This window comes from Orycteropus afer, unplaced genomic scaffold (assembly GCF_000298275.1).
Source record: "Orycteropus afer afer isolate SDZICR_OR568_19922 unplaced genomic scaffold, OryAfe1.0 scaffold00097, whole genome shotgun sequence".
Classification (NCBI taxonomy): Eukaryota; Metazoa; Chordata; class Mammalia; order Tubulidentata; family Orycteropodidae; genus Orycteropus; species Orycteropus afer.
In genome coordinates this window covers 9,023,571-9,039,727 of record NW_006921684.1, presented here as the reverse complement: position 1 = coordinate 9,039,727, position 16,157 = coordinate 9,023,571, and the positions used below count along the sequence as shown (strand labels likewise).

At 40.8% G+C, this 16,157-nt stretch overlaps 1 pseudogene; it reads left to right on the top strand.

Moving 5' to 3' along the window:
• LOC103198591 overlaps positions 1–14,481 on the top strand; it is a 28,730-nt pseudogene extending 14,249 nt beyond the window's left edge.
• Positions 14,482–16,157: the final 1,676 nt, after the last annotated feature.

The window sequence follows — 16,157 nt, the reverse complement described above, 5'->3', positions numbered from 1 at the left end:
CTGGAAGCAAAGGAGTCCAGAGTCTTTAGACTCTTGGATTTTAAAAAAATAATAATAAATTAGCTTTTTAAGCTTTTTCTTTTCCTCCCTGCCTCCTTCCCTTCCTTTTTTTTTTAAGCTGTAAGCTTCATACATAATTGAGAATCTCAAATAATTGCACTGCCACCATGAACTTCCAGGTATCATCTCTGAAGAGTTCTGATTCAAGAAGTCTGGGTTGAGACTCTGATATCTATGATTCAAAATTCTCCCATGTGATTCTGATGTCAGTCCAGCTTGAAAGCCCCCGACCTGGTCCGACACTTTCATTTTAAGGAAGCAGAAACTCAGAGAAGTGAGGAGACCTTCCAAGAACACATGACAGGGGAGTGGTGGAACAAAGATCAGAACCAGGGGCACATGCTGATGTGGTAGGGTCTGAAGCTTACACTTTTGTGGACACATTATCAGAAAAGACAAATCATAAGAAAAAGGACATCATGTTTGGGAGATGGTCAGTGAAACAGAGGGAAACCCTCAGTGAGATGTATTTACACAATAGCTGCAACAATGGACTCGGATGTACCATGGATTGTGATGAAGACGGTGCAGGACTAGCCAGCATTTCATTCTGTCGCATAAGGTCATCATGTGTTGGTGCTGACTCCACAGCCACTAACAACAGCTACATGACAACAGCAACAACAACTAAAGCTTACACTATTTTAGTGACCCGCTTTAATAAATAAAATGTGCAACACAAAATAAAGCAAACCAGTTAGAAATGTAAATAATGATTTAGAAAGCATTATAATTATAAGGCATTAAAATTATAAATTTAGAAAGTCACAAACATTACAAAACAAAAAAAATATCACAGTATTTTTACTCTTTAACTGCCTGTAAAACCTCTATCAAGCTCGCTGGGTGGTACCAACAGTTTGCACTAGACTCCTAACCTAAATGTTGGGAACCTGCCTAACCTGCCTGTGGTACCTGCAGAAGCCCTGGTGATCTGCACCCATAAAGATTACAACCAAGAAAACAATATAAAGCAATGTAAAGCGATGTGTTACTCTGTAGCACATTGGGTCACCATGAGGCAGAATCAATGGAGAGCAACAGATTTGGTTTGGTTTGGTTGCACCTTTATGACCTACTTCACAGTTGTTCCTTCTCCGTTTCCTTTGTGGCTCCTTCTCCTCCCTCCCCACATCTCAACATTGGAGAGTCTCAGGTCTCATTCCTTTGCACTCTTCTCTACCTGCTCATATTCCTTGCTCATTACATTGTAGTCTCATGACTGAGTAGCAATGACACCCACATTTCAGTTCTCCTGTTTCTTGCCAGAATTAATTACTACTGTGGTGGCTTTCTAGTTCCATCATTTTTTCTATATTTATTGGCTGGTTTTCTCTTCTCTGCATTGGTTGATTGATTTCTGCATTCATTCACATCAATGCAGACTTATGACTTGCTATTTATTGAGTGGGTTATAAACTTTTGCTGGGAATATTTATTTTGTTGCTCAGTTGTCCCAGATTTGGACAGTGGAGTCCTTTCAAATTGGTTTTGAATCCATTTCTTCTAGATTGGGCCCTTCCCACCTCCCATTATATTATATATAGTACTACTGATGGAGATAAAAGGGAAAAACAGATGCAAAGTTAGGAAAGCAATGAAGTAAGTATAAGGCATGGTATTAGCTAAGTGCTCAGGCTTTGAAATCACAAAAATCTTAGTTAAAATCTTGACTCTGTCACGTCTTAGTTTAACAACTGGGTAAGTTTGCTGCCTTGCTGTACTTATTTGTAAATTGGAGATGATAAGATTTATTTTACTAGCTTGTTGTAGGAATTATAAAAGATAATAAACAGTAAAAGATGTGGCAGTAATCAGTGTGCTATAAATGGTAGCTATTCTTAATCATTATGAGCCACATTTTCCTTGTGTCTAAAATGGGGACAGAAATCTATCATAGAATCACGAAAAAGACCAAATGAAATAGCACATTTAAAACTATTTAGTACTTAGTAAGCACTCAAAAAAAAAAAAGATAACTATTCTTATTAATCTCCGAGCTTCAGTTTCCTCATCCTTAAAAGGAATATCCATGTCATAGATTTGTTTTGAAGATTAGATAAAATTACATATGTAAAACTACTCAGTTCCTGCAAATAGCAAGGCCACCACAAATAGGAATTATTGTTATTACAGATTTAAGGACATCTGGAGAGGGTTTGCAGAGGGGAAATACCACTTCACCTGAGGAAAATCGAGCGTGTGTTTGCGTGCGTGCATGCATGCATGAATGTGTGCGTGTGTTATGTGTGAGACAAACCAGTGACCCCTGCTTGCCACTCTCAGAGTCTGAATCTCTTTCTTTTCTCTGGCACCACTGTTTGCTCTGGGTTGAAGGAGGAGGCATACTTAAAGGTAATTGGTTTGGTCAAGTGCAGTGATTTAGAGACGCACTCACATTCCCTAATCTCATTTTTATTCACTGGCCTCTAACAGGGAATCTAATCAGCCTCCCCACTGATTTACTTCACTTCCTGTAATAAAAGAGCACTCAAAAGCAGGGATGGATTACCCAGTAAGCCAGTAAGCAAGGTAAGCACGGGCTTACTTGTGCTTACGTACAAATCTGTAGTGAACAGTTTCAGGTGGAAAACATGTGAAACTGTTCACTTCAGATTAGTACATAAGCACAAGTAAGCCCATGCTTATCTTGCTTGCTGGGTACTCTGTCCCTGTCAGGGACTGCAAATTTGAAAAGAGGCTTTGATTCTGTACCAAGGTGCTGTGGAGAGACAGATGCCAGCCATACTTAGAAGCAGCATCTTTGATGTGAAAAAAAATATGTAGACTTTGTTCAGTATAGATTAGTAAGTAAGCACAAGTAAGCCTGTGTTTACCTTGCTTATTGGGTAATCTGCCACTGCTCAGAAGTGACATGAAAGATGTGAACGCCATACTGTGGGATCCGGACCTCAGCTGAAAAGGATACAAAGCTATTTTAATAGTAAAAGCAACAGATCAGCATTAATGTTTCTAAGTTAGTAAGTCCTGCCTTAGCGTCAGTGCTCCGCTTTCACTTAAAAACAAATACCATTCAGTAGGAGCTCTGGTAGCATAGTGCCTAGGGCACTTGACTGCTAACCAGAAGGCTGGCGATTCAAACCCACCAGCCACTCCTCGAAGGAAGGTGGGGCAATCTACTTCCGTAGAGATACCGCCTGATCAACCCAAGGAGGGGTCGCTATGAGTCGGGGCCCACTCCACGGCACACAGCAACAACAACAACAACAACAGGTTTGCAGCAATGCAAGTTAAAAACCGCATTACATTGATCTAATTCACTCCGGAAGGAAGGTTGGGCAGTCTACTTCCGTAGTGATACGACCTCGGAAACCCAAGGAGGGGTCGCTATGAGTCAGATCCGACTCTACGGCAGTGGGTTTGGTTTGGTTGAGAATTCACAAAGAAGACTGGCGATATTAGACAATTAGATCTCAAAAATACTGCTTGGGAAAACCTCATAGAGTGGTTGTCTCAGAGAATCTTAAGTGGCTTGACACAGTCTAGTTAGTATTGTCCCTTCTCACTTTCTTATAATAAATGCCAGAGGGACCACTCACCATGTTATAAAAATGCAATAAAGTCAGGTGAAAGCTTTAAACATGGCTGGGTGGTGCTCAAGCTCAAATATGTCCATCATGGAATTAAAAAAACATATATTTGTATTTGGTGTGCCAGGCAGTGTGCTTAACATAATACATGGATTCTTTTATTTAAAATCTCACAACGATAGATATGGATAGGTAGGTAGGTAGGTAGGTAGGTAGATAGATAGATAGATAGATAGATAGATGCCATCCAGTCAACTCCTACTCATGGCAACCTTTTACATGACAGAACAAAACATTGCCTGGTTCTGCATCATCCTCATGATCACCAGCATATTCACATCCAGTTTCATCAAACATAATATCCTACCCCAGTTATCAGTCCTGCCTGATAATGTGTCCCAAGTAACCGAGTCAGACCACTTTCTGTTGTGAGCCATAAGGTTTGCTTTGGCTATGTTTCTAAGGGCGATGGCCTTTCTTCCTAGTCTTGCTTAGTCTGAAAGCTCCTCTGAAACCTGTTCATCATGGGTGACCCGACTAGTATTTGACATACAGGTGGCATGACTTCCAGCATCACAGCACCATGCAAACCACTGCAGTACAACAAATTGACAGATGGCTGGTGGTCCTACAATAATATTTGGGAGTAAATGGTATGATTATCTCAATTTTACAGACTACTGAATTGAGATAAGAATGCTTCCGCAAGGTCATACAGTCAATGACTTAGTGAGGATTCACATTGAGGCAGCCTAATCCTACAGTTCAAGCTCTTATCCTACTCTAAATACCAGAGGGATTAGATTTTGCTTGTTACTACTCTTTTATTTTTGATATTTCTGTGATTAAGGAGCTGTCACTTGCATTGGGAATTCACTTGGAGCCAAGTAATGACATTAGAGGATGCTGAATTATGATTGCCTCTGTATCCTCTCTGGATGTGGGTGACCTTTGGTACCCTAACATCACTCAGACTAGTGCATGGCATCTGTCTGAGGCTCAGGGATGCTGGTCAACCATTTCATTTTTGAAAAGCAGTCTGAAGTGGCTTTTATTTAGTTAGGCAGTTGTTGTTGTTATGTGCCATTGAGTCAGACCCTACTCATAGCGACCCCTCCTTGGGTTGCCGAGGCGGTATCTCTACAGAAGTAGATTGCCCCACCTTCCTTCCGAGGAGTGGCTGATGGGTTTGAATCACCAGCCTTCTGGTTAGCAGTCAAGTGCCCTAGGCAGTATGCTACCAGAGCACCTAGTTAGGCAGTTCGTTTCTGTGAATTTCTCTCAGCAACAATATCTAGCTATATGGCTTCTGTTTAGTTATTTAACTTGCCTGGGCCTACTTATTTCTGAATCTGTAAAATGAAGGTTGGATGAGCTCTCCTCTAATATTCCTTCCAGCTCTGGCCTGCTGAGTTTCTAAATGGCTGGATAACTGTTTTATTACCTCTTTTCCCCTACCTTTCCAGGAATTTCCCTCTGGTCCCCTTCTTTGCTCTTTTGGTTCTTGTTCGTCTTGTGATCACTTCCCCTTCTTTTTGTCCCTGCCCTAGCTGTGGTTCCCTTTTCTGTTTTCCGTTCCTTGCTCCTGTCTCCTGCTCTGTTGCCTCCTGCCCTTCATCTCTTCCTGCTCAGCATCCCCCTTCCTTCTCTGCCTCTTTGACTCTTCTGCCCCTTGCCCCCTTTGCTGCCTCTCATCCCTTTCCTTCGATCACTTTCTTTCGCCCTCTCTTCTCTCTTTTTTTTCTGCATATTCTCTCCCCTTCCTCACCTTTTTCTTCTTTTTCTCCATTTCCTGCTTTGCTTTTCCCCTTTGACCACATGCTGCACTGTTTAGGTTCAAGGATCTATTGAAAGGAAATTCAGAATGGATGGTACATTTCTTTAGGGAAAAAAAAAAAAAAAGAGCAACAAACTCTTGGTATACCCAGACATTTGGACATTGAATAAATTATCTTCATTTCTCTGTGCTGCACAGAGAATCTCATCACTGTCATTGCCAATATGGTTGTGGTTCGAATTCCACAGAAGGAATTTGTGTGTGTGTGTTGTGTCTGATGCCCTTCTAGAAAAATTGGATTTCCTCCTATAGTAAAGTTAGTACTTACAAATGGTTGGTTTCAGTTAGAAAATTTGAATCAAATGGTGATCTTTAAAAGACCCAGAGCAAGACCCACACCTCTGTTATGTTAGTATATGAAGGTGGAAAGCCACAAGTGACAGCATTTGAATATGAGCCTTGAATAGACATAGTGAAGGTGTCAATATTTGATCTTGTATTCTTTACCCATTCTTCACAAATCTATTTTGCATCTCATCCTTTTTGGTTAGGTTATTGAAGACTACTTGTCTTTTCTAGAAGACTTCTTTTATAGCCCAGATAACTTACGTAGAGATACCTCTCTTTTGTTTTGGGTAATGAATCCTCCATTCACTTACTGATACATGAACCATTTGTTGGGTTTTAGCTGGAATCACTGAACCATCTTTCAGCAAACAACCAGTTTTTTTTCCAGACCTCTTTTCTGTGCCAATTAAAGAGAGACTGGCCTTTTGAAGTAAAACAATGTTTAGGTACAATCTTTATTTTTAAATAAACAACAAACCTATCATTTAAAATTCTTGTTTGAAGGCTAAGACTTTATCCTTGTGTTCTTGTAAACACCTAGGTCCTTTCTAAGCACCCTCTCTCACTTCTCAGGGGGAGAGACTGATGGCAAAATCATCAGTATGTTTTCAGTACTGTTGCATAAATCACACAAATGTTTTTTTTTTTCTTTATTGTGGTGGAAATATTCATACCAACACATTTGTCAATTCAACAATTTCTATATGTAAAATTCAGTGACAATGATTACACTCTCCATATTCTGCAACCATTATCACTATCCTTTTTGGAATTATTCTACCGTCATTAATATGAACTCCATACCCTCTAAACAGGAACTCTCCCTCCTCACTCCCATCCCTGGTAACCACTAATAGTCTTTGTTTTCTATATCCTTGTTTGTTGTGTTGTTGTTGTTATGTGCCGTCAAGTCGGACCCGACTCATAGCGGCCCCTCCTTGGGTTTCCAAGGCAGTATCACTACGGAAGTAGGATTGCCCAACCTTCCTTCCAAGGAGTGGCTGGTGGGTTTGAACTGCCAGCTTTCTGGTTAGTAGTCAAGTGTCTTAGCCACTATGCTATATCCTTGTTTAGCTCATGTAACTGAGTCCATGGTATTGGTCCTTTTGCAACTGACTTATTCAATATAATGTTTTCAAGGTCACACACATATTTTCAAGGACATGCCAATAGAACTGTATTTGATGTGAAGGGGTGAAGGAATTGTCTTTGATTCATATTTCTACCATATTTTCATCACACAATCATTTTTAGAGTCTTTAAATAATTAAAGCATTTTAAAGGGGCTAGGTTCAGCTCTGGTGGCATAGTGCTTAAGGCATTTGACTGCTAACCAGAAGGTTGGTGATTCAAATCCACCAGCCACTCCATGGAAGGAAGGCCAGGCAATCTACTTCCATAAAGATTTACCACCTCAGAAACCCAAAGTGGGTTTCCATGAGTCGGAATCAACTCAATGGCAGTGAGTTTGGTTGTTTTTTTTCTTTTTTCAGTAGTGCAATGGTTAACCACTTGGCTGCTAACTGAAAAGTCTCTTGTTAAACCCACCAGCCACTCTGTGGGAGAAAGATGTGGTAGTCTGTTTCCATAAAGATTTGCAGCCTTGGAAACCCTTTGGGGTAATTCTACTCTGTCTTACAGGATCACTATGAGTCGAAATTTACTTGGTGGCAATGGGTTTGGGTTTTGGTTAGGTTGACATTTGTTTGGTTCAAGAGGGACTCTACCTTTGTCTCTGAATCTTGGGTTTAGCCTGAAAATATACATCAGGTTTGGAATTTAATTTAATACTAGGAAACAAGTTTCTTCCTAGTTTTTTTTTTTTTTTTTTTTAATAAAAAGGAGATTTCAGAGGTATGATCAGGTCTTCACACACAGGCCTACCGGACACTTTCTGGTTTGTGGACTATCCCCTTGTGTAAAAACACCAAGTCTGCTCAGTTCCTGGCTTAAACAACAGCTGGGGCTGCTCTGGACCCTTTCTGCTGCGACTGTCGTGGGCTTACATTTGGAATTGTCCAGGCCTGTGAGAGCTCTAAACTCAGAGTAGGTCCACAGGGGGCCGGGCAGGATGATAAATGGGCTCATTAGGATGTTTGCAATATTCACAAGGGTCTTTTACACCTGAGATGCAGAAAACATGAAAGGGGAAAACCAGCTTTTCTTCTGGAAGACAAATGAAAGTCGAACGATGCCATAGAAAGTGCATGCGCTCAGTGGGGAGATGGCAGAGGAAGAAGACATTCCTGGCATTGAGGAATGGCCTCCAGAATGAGCTTGCCCAGAAAGTCACTGGTGAGGATGTGCCATCATCTGCAGCCCACAGTAACCTCTTGGCCTGTGAAGGGGAAGAAGAAGTTCTCTAAACTGCTGTCTTTTCAGAGAGATGATCATTTTAGCACCAACTCCCAACACTTCCCCTCTTTTCTCATCTCCTCGCTGTACTGGGAAAAATGTTGTGTGTTCTTGGAATGGTGACACAGTTGGCTAGGCCTGCTCTTCTTCCTCATTCTGATGCTCACACAGTCCAGGTCCAAGAATCTGTACGCACTTAGATGGCAATCTGTTGTTACTAGTAGCTCAACCTTTCAGTCATTAGAAATACATCTATTTGAAAATAAGATGCTGGCAAAACTCAACAATTTGGATGTCCCTTTGTGCAAAAGGAAGTCAATGTAATTGGCATTATCTTAAATCAGGCCACCTTTGCAGCTGTGGATAAATGACAACATTGAGTTGGCTTTGTATTGAAAACAAAACTTTTCCAGTTGGTCTCCCAACCAAGAGCCATTTAACAAACAGCCAGTAGATGGCACCATGATCATCTAAGACCCAAAGCTAAGCCTATTCATCTTCTCAACGCTCTTCTCAAAATATTAAGCAAAACTTTGAAACGCAACCGTATTTGGACAAGCAGGTTTATTTTACTTTAGTGCTTTGTTATTAGAAACATACATATGTGTGTGTATATATTTTACTATCAAACCCTAAAGTTATGGAAAATATCTTTGATGGTTAGGATGGACTGTAAACTTTTACAGTATTATTTGCAGGCAGATTTTTCAATTTCTTATTTCAGCTAAGCTTTTCTTAATATGAGGTTTAGTGGTTATATATTATACCGTTGCTCAATAATATTCAGGAGAATATCTTTGATGATCTCAATACTCCTGCAAAAGAAACTCATTCATATTGAAAGGAGTAGAAAGGTGGTGTTATCTGTTGTATTTTTAAAAGTATATACATATATGCTTTTATTGTAATTCATTCATCCCTATGGAGATATACACACAAACACATAAACCCTTTTTAAAAAAAATTTAAGGACTAATATCCTTAATATATTAAAAGCTCCTACATAATCAATAAGAAAAAAAATGCTATAGTAAAACAGGTAATAGATGTGGGGAGAAAGGAAATACAAATGGTTTCTAAACCTCATGTATAATTATAGAACTGGGGGTCATGGGAGTACCTATATGCGTTTTTGTATCTTTATGTATTTATTTATTTAATTGTAATTTGAGTGAAACTTTACAGAGCAAATTGGTTTTCCATCGAACAATTCATACATTTTGTTTTGTGACATTGATTAAAATCCCCACAATGTAACAGCACTCTTACTATTTCCTCCCTGTGTTTACTACTTACTTTTGTTCTTCTTTCCTATCCCTTCCTGTCTTCTTTATTCCTGGGCAAATATTGCCTTTTTGTTCTCATATGGTTGATTATTCTAATGAGTGCATCCTTCCTTGGTGTTATTGTTCGCCTTATTGGCCTATCATTTAGCTTAAAGTTGAGTCATCAGGGTGAATTCAGTGCCAGGCTTGAAGGGTGTCTAAGGGCCATAGTCTTGGGGTCTCCCCAGTGTCTATCAGACCAGTAAGCCTGGTCTTTTTTATGATTTTGAGTTTTTTGCACATTTTTCTCACACTGTATCTGGGACCTCCTACTATAATCCCTTTTAGGCTGACCAGCAGTGGTAGGCTGGTCAGCAGTAGTTCTTTTGGTCTTACAGTCATGAAATACACATAACCATTGATTAAGATTAGCCAGTGTATGGATATGATTCCATATAAGAATGCCCCCTACATCTCCATGTCAGACTCCAGTACCTTCCCCCAAAATCTGAAGATTTTAGAGTAAGAAATTATGCTTCCAATTCAGTTGTAGGTACAGTGATGGAAGAGAAGCTATCCCTTAACTAAGCAGGTTATTTTCTTGAGTGGGAGTCTAAATAAATCCTTTAATTCACTCTTTGCAAATGTTCTCCTTGATAGGTGAAAAGTTAAGACACGGTTGCATACGAAAAAAAAACTAAAGGGAATCGGAAGGTCAAAAACTCAAGAATAATGCCAAATCTGTATTTGGGGAAGAAGCAAAATTGGGATCCAATTATCAGAAAGATATTAATGAGAGACACCAAAGTTCCATAAGCACATGGAAGTGTAGAAACTGTGGGAATATGTAAGATGCAAAATGAAAGGTACTTAACATGGTGACCAGAACTCATGAATAGGTATAAAAGCTTTCTGGGATGACATCTGTTTGCTTGTAACTTTGTTTTATTTAAAGGCTAGGTCTCCCTTCAAGGATATCTCTTTGCTCTTCCTACTAACACTCTTATTTTTCTCAGAATCTGACAGACTTAACTGATCTCTTTTTGATCCCGAATATTGGCTTTAATCATTAATTCATAGTTAATTTCCAGCTTTGACACAGAGTTATATCTTGCACATAATCATTATTTGAGGCAACCTGGTTCAAGGGGAGGAAGAGTCTTAGGGACGTCCAGAGAGGTTATGGTTCTGTTGGGTTTCTGTGGGAATTTCAATCATTGAATTGCAAGTTGGTTTTGGGGAAATCCCTTAGGAAGTGGAGTCAGAGAGGAGGGCAGGCAAGACCTCCAGAAAGCAAGAATCTTCCTCAATGGCACATGTGCCCAAGGCCCAAGTGTTAGCAGTGATGGAGGTCTTTAGTGTCATCAGAAGCACTGACCTACTGGGGAAAGGAAAGGAGAAATGCCTTTACATATGGTGTTTGGAAGCAGACTTAAATATAGTCTCTGTATCATCCTTCAGGCAGACATGTTTTCATGAGCTCATTAAGCTTCTTGATGCTCAGGGACAAAATATTTTAAAATGAGACCAAAAGCAAAGCCATGTAGGTTTTAGGTAAATTTAAAATGTAAAGAGAAAGAAATATTAGAATTAACTAAATGGAAATAGAAACTAGTGTGTGGAAAAAGAACTTTTATTTGTAGTTTTCCAAGTAGATACTTCACATGGCAAACCATAAAAAGCAATATGAAACTATTGAGGAATTGCTGAAATATACAAAAAGGGACTAGGTCATAGTTGCAGCAAATAGTCATATAAGACAGCAATATTTTTGTAGTGTACCCAGGAATGTTTAGGACTTTTAGGCAGAGAAAGTGCAAAGGCAAAATATACCTAATTTGTTCTAAATGATGAATTATAAAAATAATCTAAGTTTGATTCTTTCTGTGTCAAAGGGTTGTAAAAGGAGTTGGAAGGTCTGAGAATTTGTATTTGTTCAACAAATAAGGGGTATTGTGTGGTACCGGTTTTGGTATCAGATCTGGTTTTGAGTTGATGCTCTAACACATACTGTGATTTTCAGCAAGCCTCTCTGAGCCTTAGTTTGACAGTTATATCTATCTCAAAGACCATCTCAAAAAACAAAATGATCACTGGTGTTCATTGTGTCAAATCTATTCTTCAGATAGTCTTTAAATTCAGGTGGGATATATTCAAGGTCCTATTTTGACTATTGTGGATTTATTTTAATTTTCTTCAGCTTCAACTTGAACTTGTGTAGAGCAATTGATGGTCTGTTCCAGTCAGCCCCTATCTTTGTTGTGACTGATGATATTGAGCTTCTCCATTATCTCTTTCCACAGATGTAGTTGATTTGATTCCTGTGTATTCCATCTGGCACAGTCAGTGCACGTTTATAGTTTCCCTTTATGTTATTGAAAAAAGATACTTGCAATGAATAAATTGTTGGCCTTGCAAAATTCTATCCTGCAGTGTCCCACGCCATTTCCATCATCAAGGCCATATTTTCCAACTATCAATGCTTCTTCTTTGTTTCCAACTGTCTCATTTGTTACCAATAATTATCAATGCATTTTGATGCCATGTTTGATCAATTTCAGACTGCAGAAGTTGGTAAAAAATCTCCCCTTCTCCTGGCAGTTATTGCTGTGGGGGTGTGTGCTCCAGAATTGGAACACACATCTATTAAAAAATGAAAAAAAAAAAAACCTACTGAGGAACCCCCCCCCCCCAAAATTTACAAAATATCCATGTCTCCCCTGCCTGAAACTTTATTTCTTTTCTTGTCTTTTGTAAAATAACCTGGTGAAACAGCCAAAACCAACCCACCCACCCCTGGCCCCTCAGCATCTCTAAGAGGAACCAAGAGACCAAGGCTTTCCTGCTGCCCAGACCCAACATCACCTCTTTTGCTTCCCAAATGGCATCTAGCAACTAGACCATATGGTCAACCCCATTCTGAAACCATTGGGAAGTTTTAGATTCCAGTTAATTTTTGTCCTCCTGTGTTTGCCTCTGCTCCCTTCCCCACCCCCGGCTCTAGGCCCCAAGCCCCAGCACTAGCTCTGCTCTCACAAAAAAGTCACACCCTGTGGCCTTGCAGGTAGCCATGTAGAGATGAACACCAGCACCCCTAGCGACCCCATGGCCTTATTCTTCTGGGGGACTGACACCCCAACCTGATGGAGGCAATGCTCTATGAGAAGTTCAGCTTGACTGGGCCCATCCTCTCCATCTAAGTCTGCAGGGATATGATTACCCACTGCTCTATGGACTCGGCTAATGTGAACTCTCAGAACCAGTGGGCACTGAGCCTGCTTTGGACACTGTTTTGGTTACTTCATGCTTCTTTAACAGAAAATATTACAAATGGGATGGCGTGAACAAACAGAGATTTATTCTCTCACAGTTTTGGAGGCTGGAAGTCCATGTTCAACGTGCCAGTTTTAGGGGCTGGGTGAAGGCCCCTTGACCTTGGGCTTCAGCTCTGCCTCTTGCTCTCCACTCACTGGAGCTGGAGGCATCTCTTCACTCAGGCAGCTTCTGCCTGCTGAGGCTAAAAAGCCCAAGTTTGACAAATAAAATGGCACAGTCCCCATATTACCAAACAGCACAGCAGGCCACTAGTTCGAGTCCAGAGACAGTCCCAAGATGGACAGGAAACATGGCAGGCTGCTGAATGAAGACTCAGCTACATGCGGGTCCACCCACCCACTGCCATCGAGTTGGATGTGACTCATAGCCACCCCTCCTTGGGTTTCCGAGGCAGTATTACTACGGAAGTAGACTGCCCAACCTTCCTTCTGAGTAGTGGATGGTGGGTTTGAACTGCCAGCCTTCTGGATAGCAGTCAAATGCCTTAGGCACTATGCCACAGCTCCCATACAGGGTCCAGGGTCCAAGTGTGCCAAAAAGCTGCGGAAACCTTCCACAAAGCTTCTTCATATATACTGGAAACAGACCACATCCCTAAGGCAGATACTCGACTGGTCCAGTAGATTCCACCATGGAGTTGATTACCAATCTCATTTTGGGGAATAACTACAACCAGGTGTCCAGCCACTTGAAACTAGGCCCTGCCAATTTGACACACAACTTAACTGCCACAGACACCATGAATTTAGATGTTATAAAGGGCAATCCAGTACGCATCATGTGGTTGCTGCATGATCCATTGCTTCATCGAAGTTGAGTAGGCAACATATTCATTAGTAATTTGGACAAATCCATACATAATAAAGCACAATATGATAACATTTTCTGCTTTTCGTAACATCTTCTCATGTAAGGTGGTTTGTGATAAAAAACAATTCCAAGGGTTATAGATTTGCACTATTTGAGATACAGGGAGCAGCTGAGGGAGCTGTTGCAAAAATGAATAGCGTGCTTTCAAATGATCATAAAGTAGTTGTTGAGTGATTTAAGTCTCTTAAAGAACAAGAAGTAAAACTCAGAGCTAGGGCAATCGAGCTCACTAATATTTATATCAAGAATTTTGGAGAAGACGTGGATGATGAGCTCCTTAAGGATCTCTGTCAAATGTGGACCTGCCTTACATGTGAAAGTAATAACTGATGAAAGTGGAAAACCCAAAGATTTTGAATTTGTGAGCTTTGAGAGTTATGGAGGTGCGCAGAGAGCTGTGGATGACATGAACGGATAGGAGGAGTTTAATGGAAAACAAATTTATGTTGGTTGAGCTCAGAAAAAATAGAATGGCCAAAGAACTTAAGTGCAAATTTGAACAGATAAAGCAAGATAGGATCACCAGATACCACGGTGTTAACTTATCTGTGCAAAACCTTGAGGATGGCATTGATGAGTGTCTCCACAAAGAGTTTTCTCTATTTGGTAAAATCACTGGTGAGTTTATGATAGAGGGTGATTGCATCAAAGGGTTCAGTTTTTTATATTTCTCTTCCCCAGAAGAAGACACTAAAGCAGTTACAGAAATGACTGGTAGAACTGTGGCCACCACGCCGTTGTTTGTAGCTTTAGCTCAGTGCAAAGAAGAGTGCCAGGCTCATCTGACTAACCAGTGTATGCAGAGAACGACAAGGATAAACTCTTTGTCCAACCTCTAATCCACCCCTACCAGCCAGCACCTCCTTCAGGTTACTTCATGGCAGTTATGCCACAGACTCAGAACTGTGCAGCATGCTAACCTCCTAGCCAGTTTGCTCAATTAAGACCAAGTCCTTGCTGGACTTCTCATCCATTCCAAAATACGCCTTGGAGCTCTGGTGGCATAGTGCCTAAAGCATTTGACTGCAGTTCTAACCCACCAGCCATTCCTTGGAAGGAAGGTTGGGTGATCTACTTCTGTAGTGATACTGCCTTGGAAACCCAAGGAGGGGTCGCTATGAGTGGGATCCCATTCCACGGCAGTGGTTGCGTTATCCACCTAGCTGCTCCCTAAGCACTATTTAATACTATCTAACCAGCTTCTTCACAGGTTCCACGAGTAAAGTCAATACAACATGTTGCTGACACCTCAACACAGACCACGGGTCACTGTCCTACAGCTACTGCTGCTGCAGCTGCACCTGCTGTCCACATAGTTTCCCAGTATAAATATGCTGCAGAGTTCGCAATCCTCAATGACATCTTAATGCACAAGTCCCCAGGCAGCAGCCTGCTGTTCATGTACAAGGTCAGGAACCCTTGACTGCTTCCATGTTGGCATTTGCTGCTTCTCAAGAGCAAAAGCAAATGTTGAGTGAATGGCTGTTTCCTCTTTTTCAAACCATGCACTCTACTCTTGCTAGCATGTTGTTGGAGATTGAGAATTCAGAACTTCTTCATATGCTTGGGTCTCCAGAGTCTCTTCGTTCTAAGGCTGATGAAGCTGTAGCTATACTACAAGCCTTCCAAGCTAAAGAGGCTGGGCAGAAAGCAATTAACAGTGTCACTGGTGTTCCAAGTGCTTAAAATGATCAGGGACCACAAAAAGAAACTTGTGCTTCACCAAAGAAAAATGCCTAGCCATCGAAAAACTTAAATATTGTGGAAAATAAACATTGAAATATATAAAATAAACTTAAAAAAAAAGGAAAGGAAACTTTAAACTTTATGTAACAAGGAAATGCCAGGTCCAGCAAACAATGCTAGTCCTAGATTACTTACTCATTTCAAAGCAAAACACTAAGGAAAAGGAGGAGCTCTGGTAGCGTAATGCCTAAGGCACTTGACTGCTAACCAGAAGGTTGGCGGTTCAAACCCACCAGTTACTCCTTGGAAGGAAGGCTGGCAATCTACTTCTGTAGTGATACTGCCTCGGAAACCCAAGGAGGGGTCACTGTGAGTCGAGTCCGACCAGACGGCACATGACAACAACAACAACAAGGAAAAGGAGGACATGAGAGGTGCATAAGAGGTACAGATGAAAAAGGTAAATACCATTACATATAATACTGCTTTATCAGTAATAGCAAACACTAATCTATGGGTAGGATGCACAGGTAGACAGACAAAAAGATCAGATTTGGGTAGGCGAATGAGAATATACTCTCAACCAAACATAGGTTGGGCAAATGATATTCCTACATGCGTATTTGTATGTGCTATAAAAATGTCCATATGCAGTATGGAGCTAACAGGAGACAATGTTAAAATAACTTCTTAGTCACAACTAAGAACCTTGAGGGAGTGAGTCCCTGGGCCTGTGGGCTCAGCACCATGGTCATGGGGGACATCAAGGTCAATTGGCACAATAGTACACAAAAGCATTGTTCTCCATCCTGCTTTGGTGAGTAGAAACTGGGCTTTTAAAAGCTTGCGAGCAGCCATCACAGATGCAACTATTAGTTTCTCCTTGTCTGCAGCAAAGAAGAGTGAAGA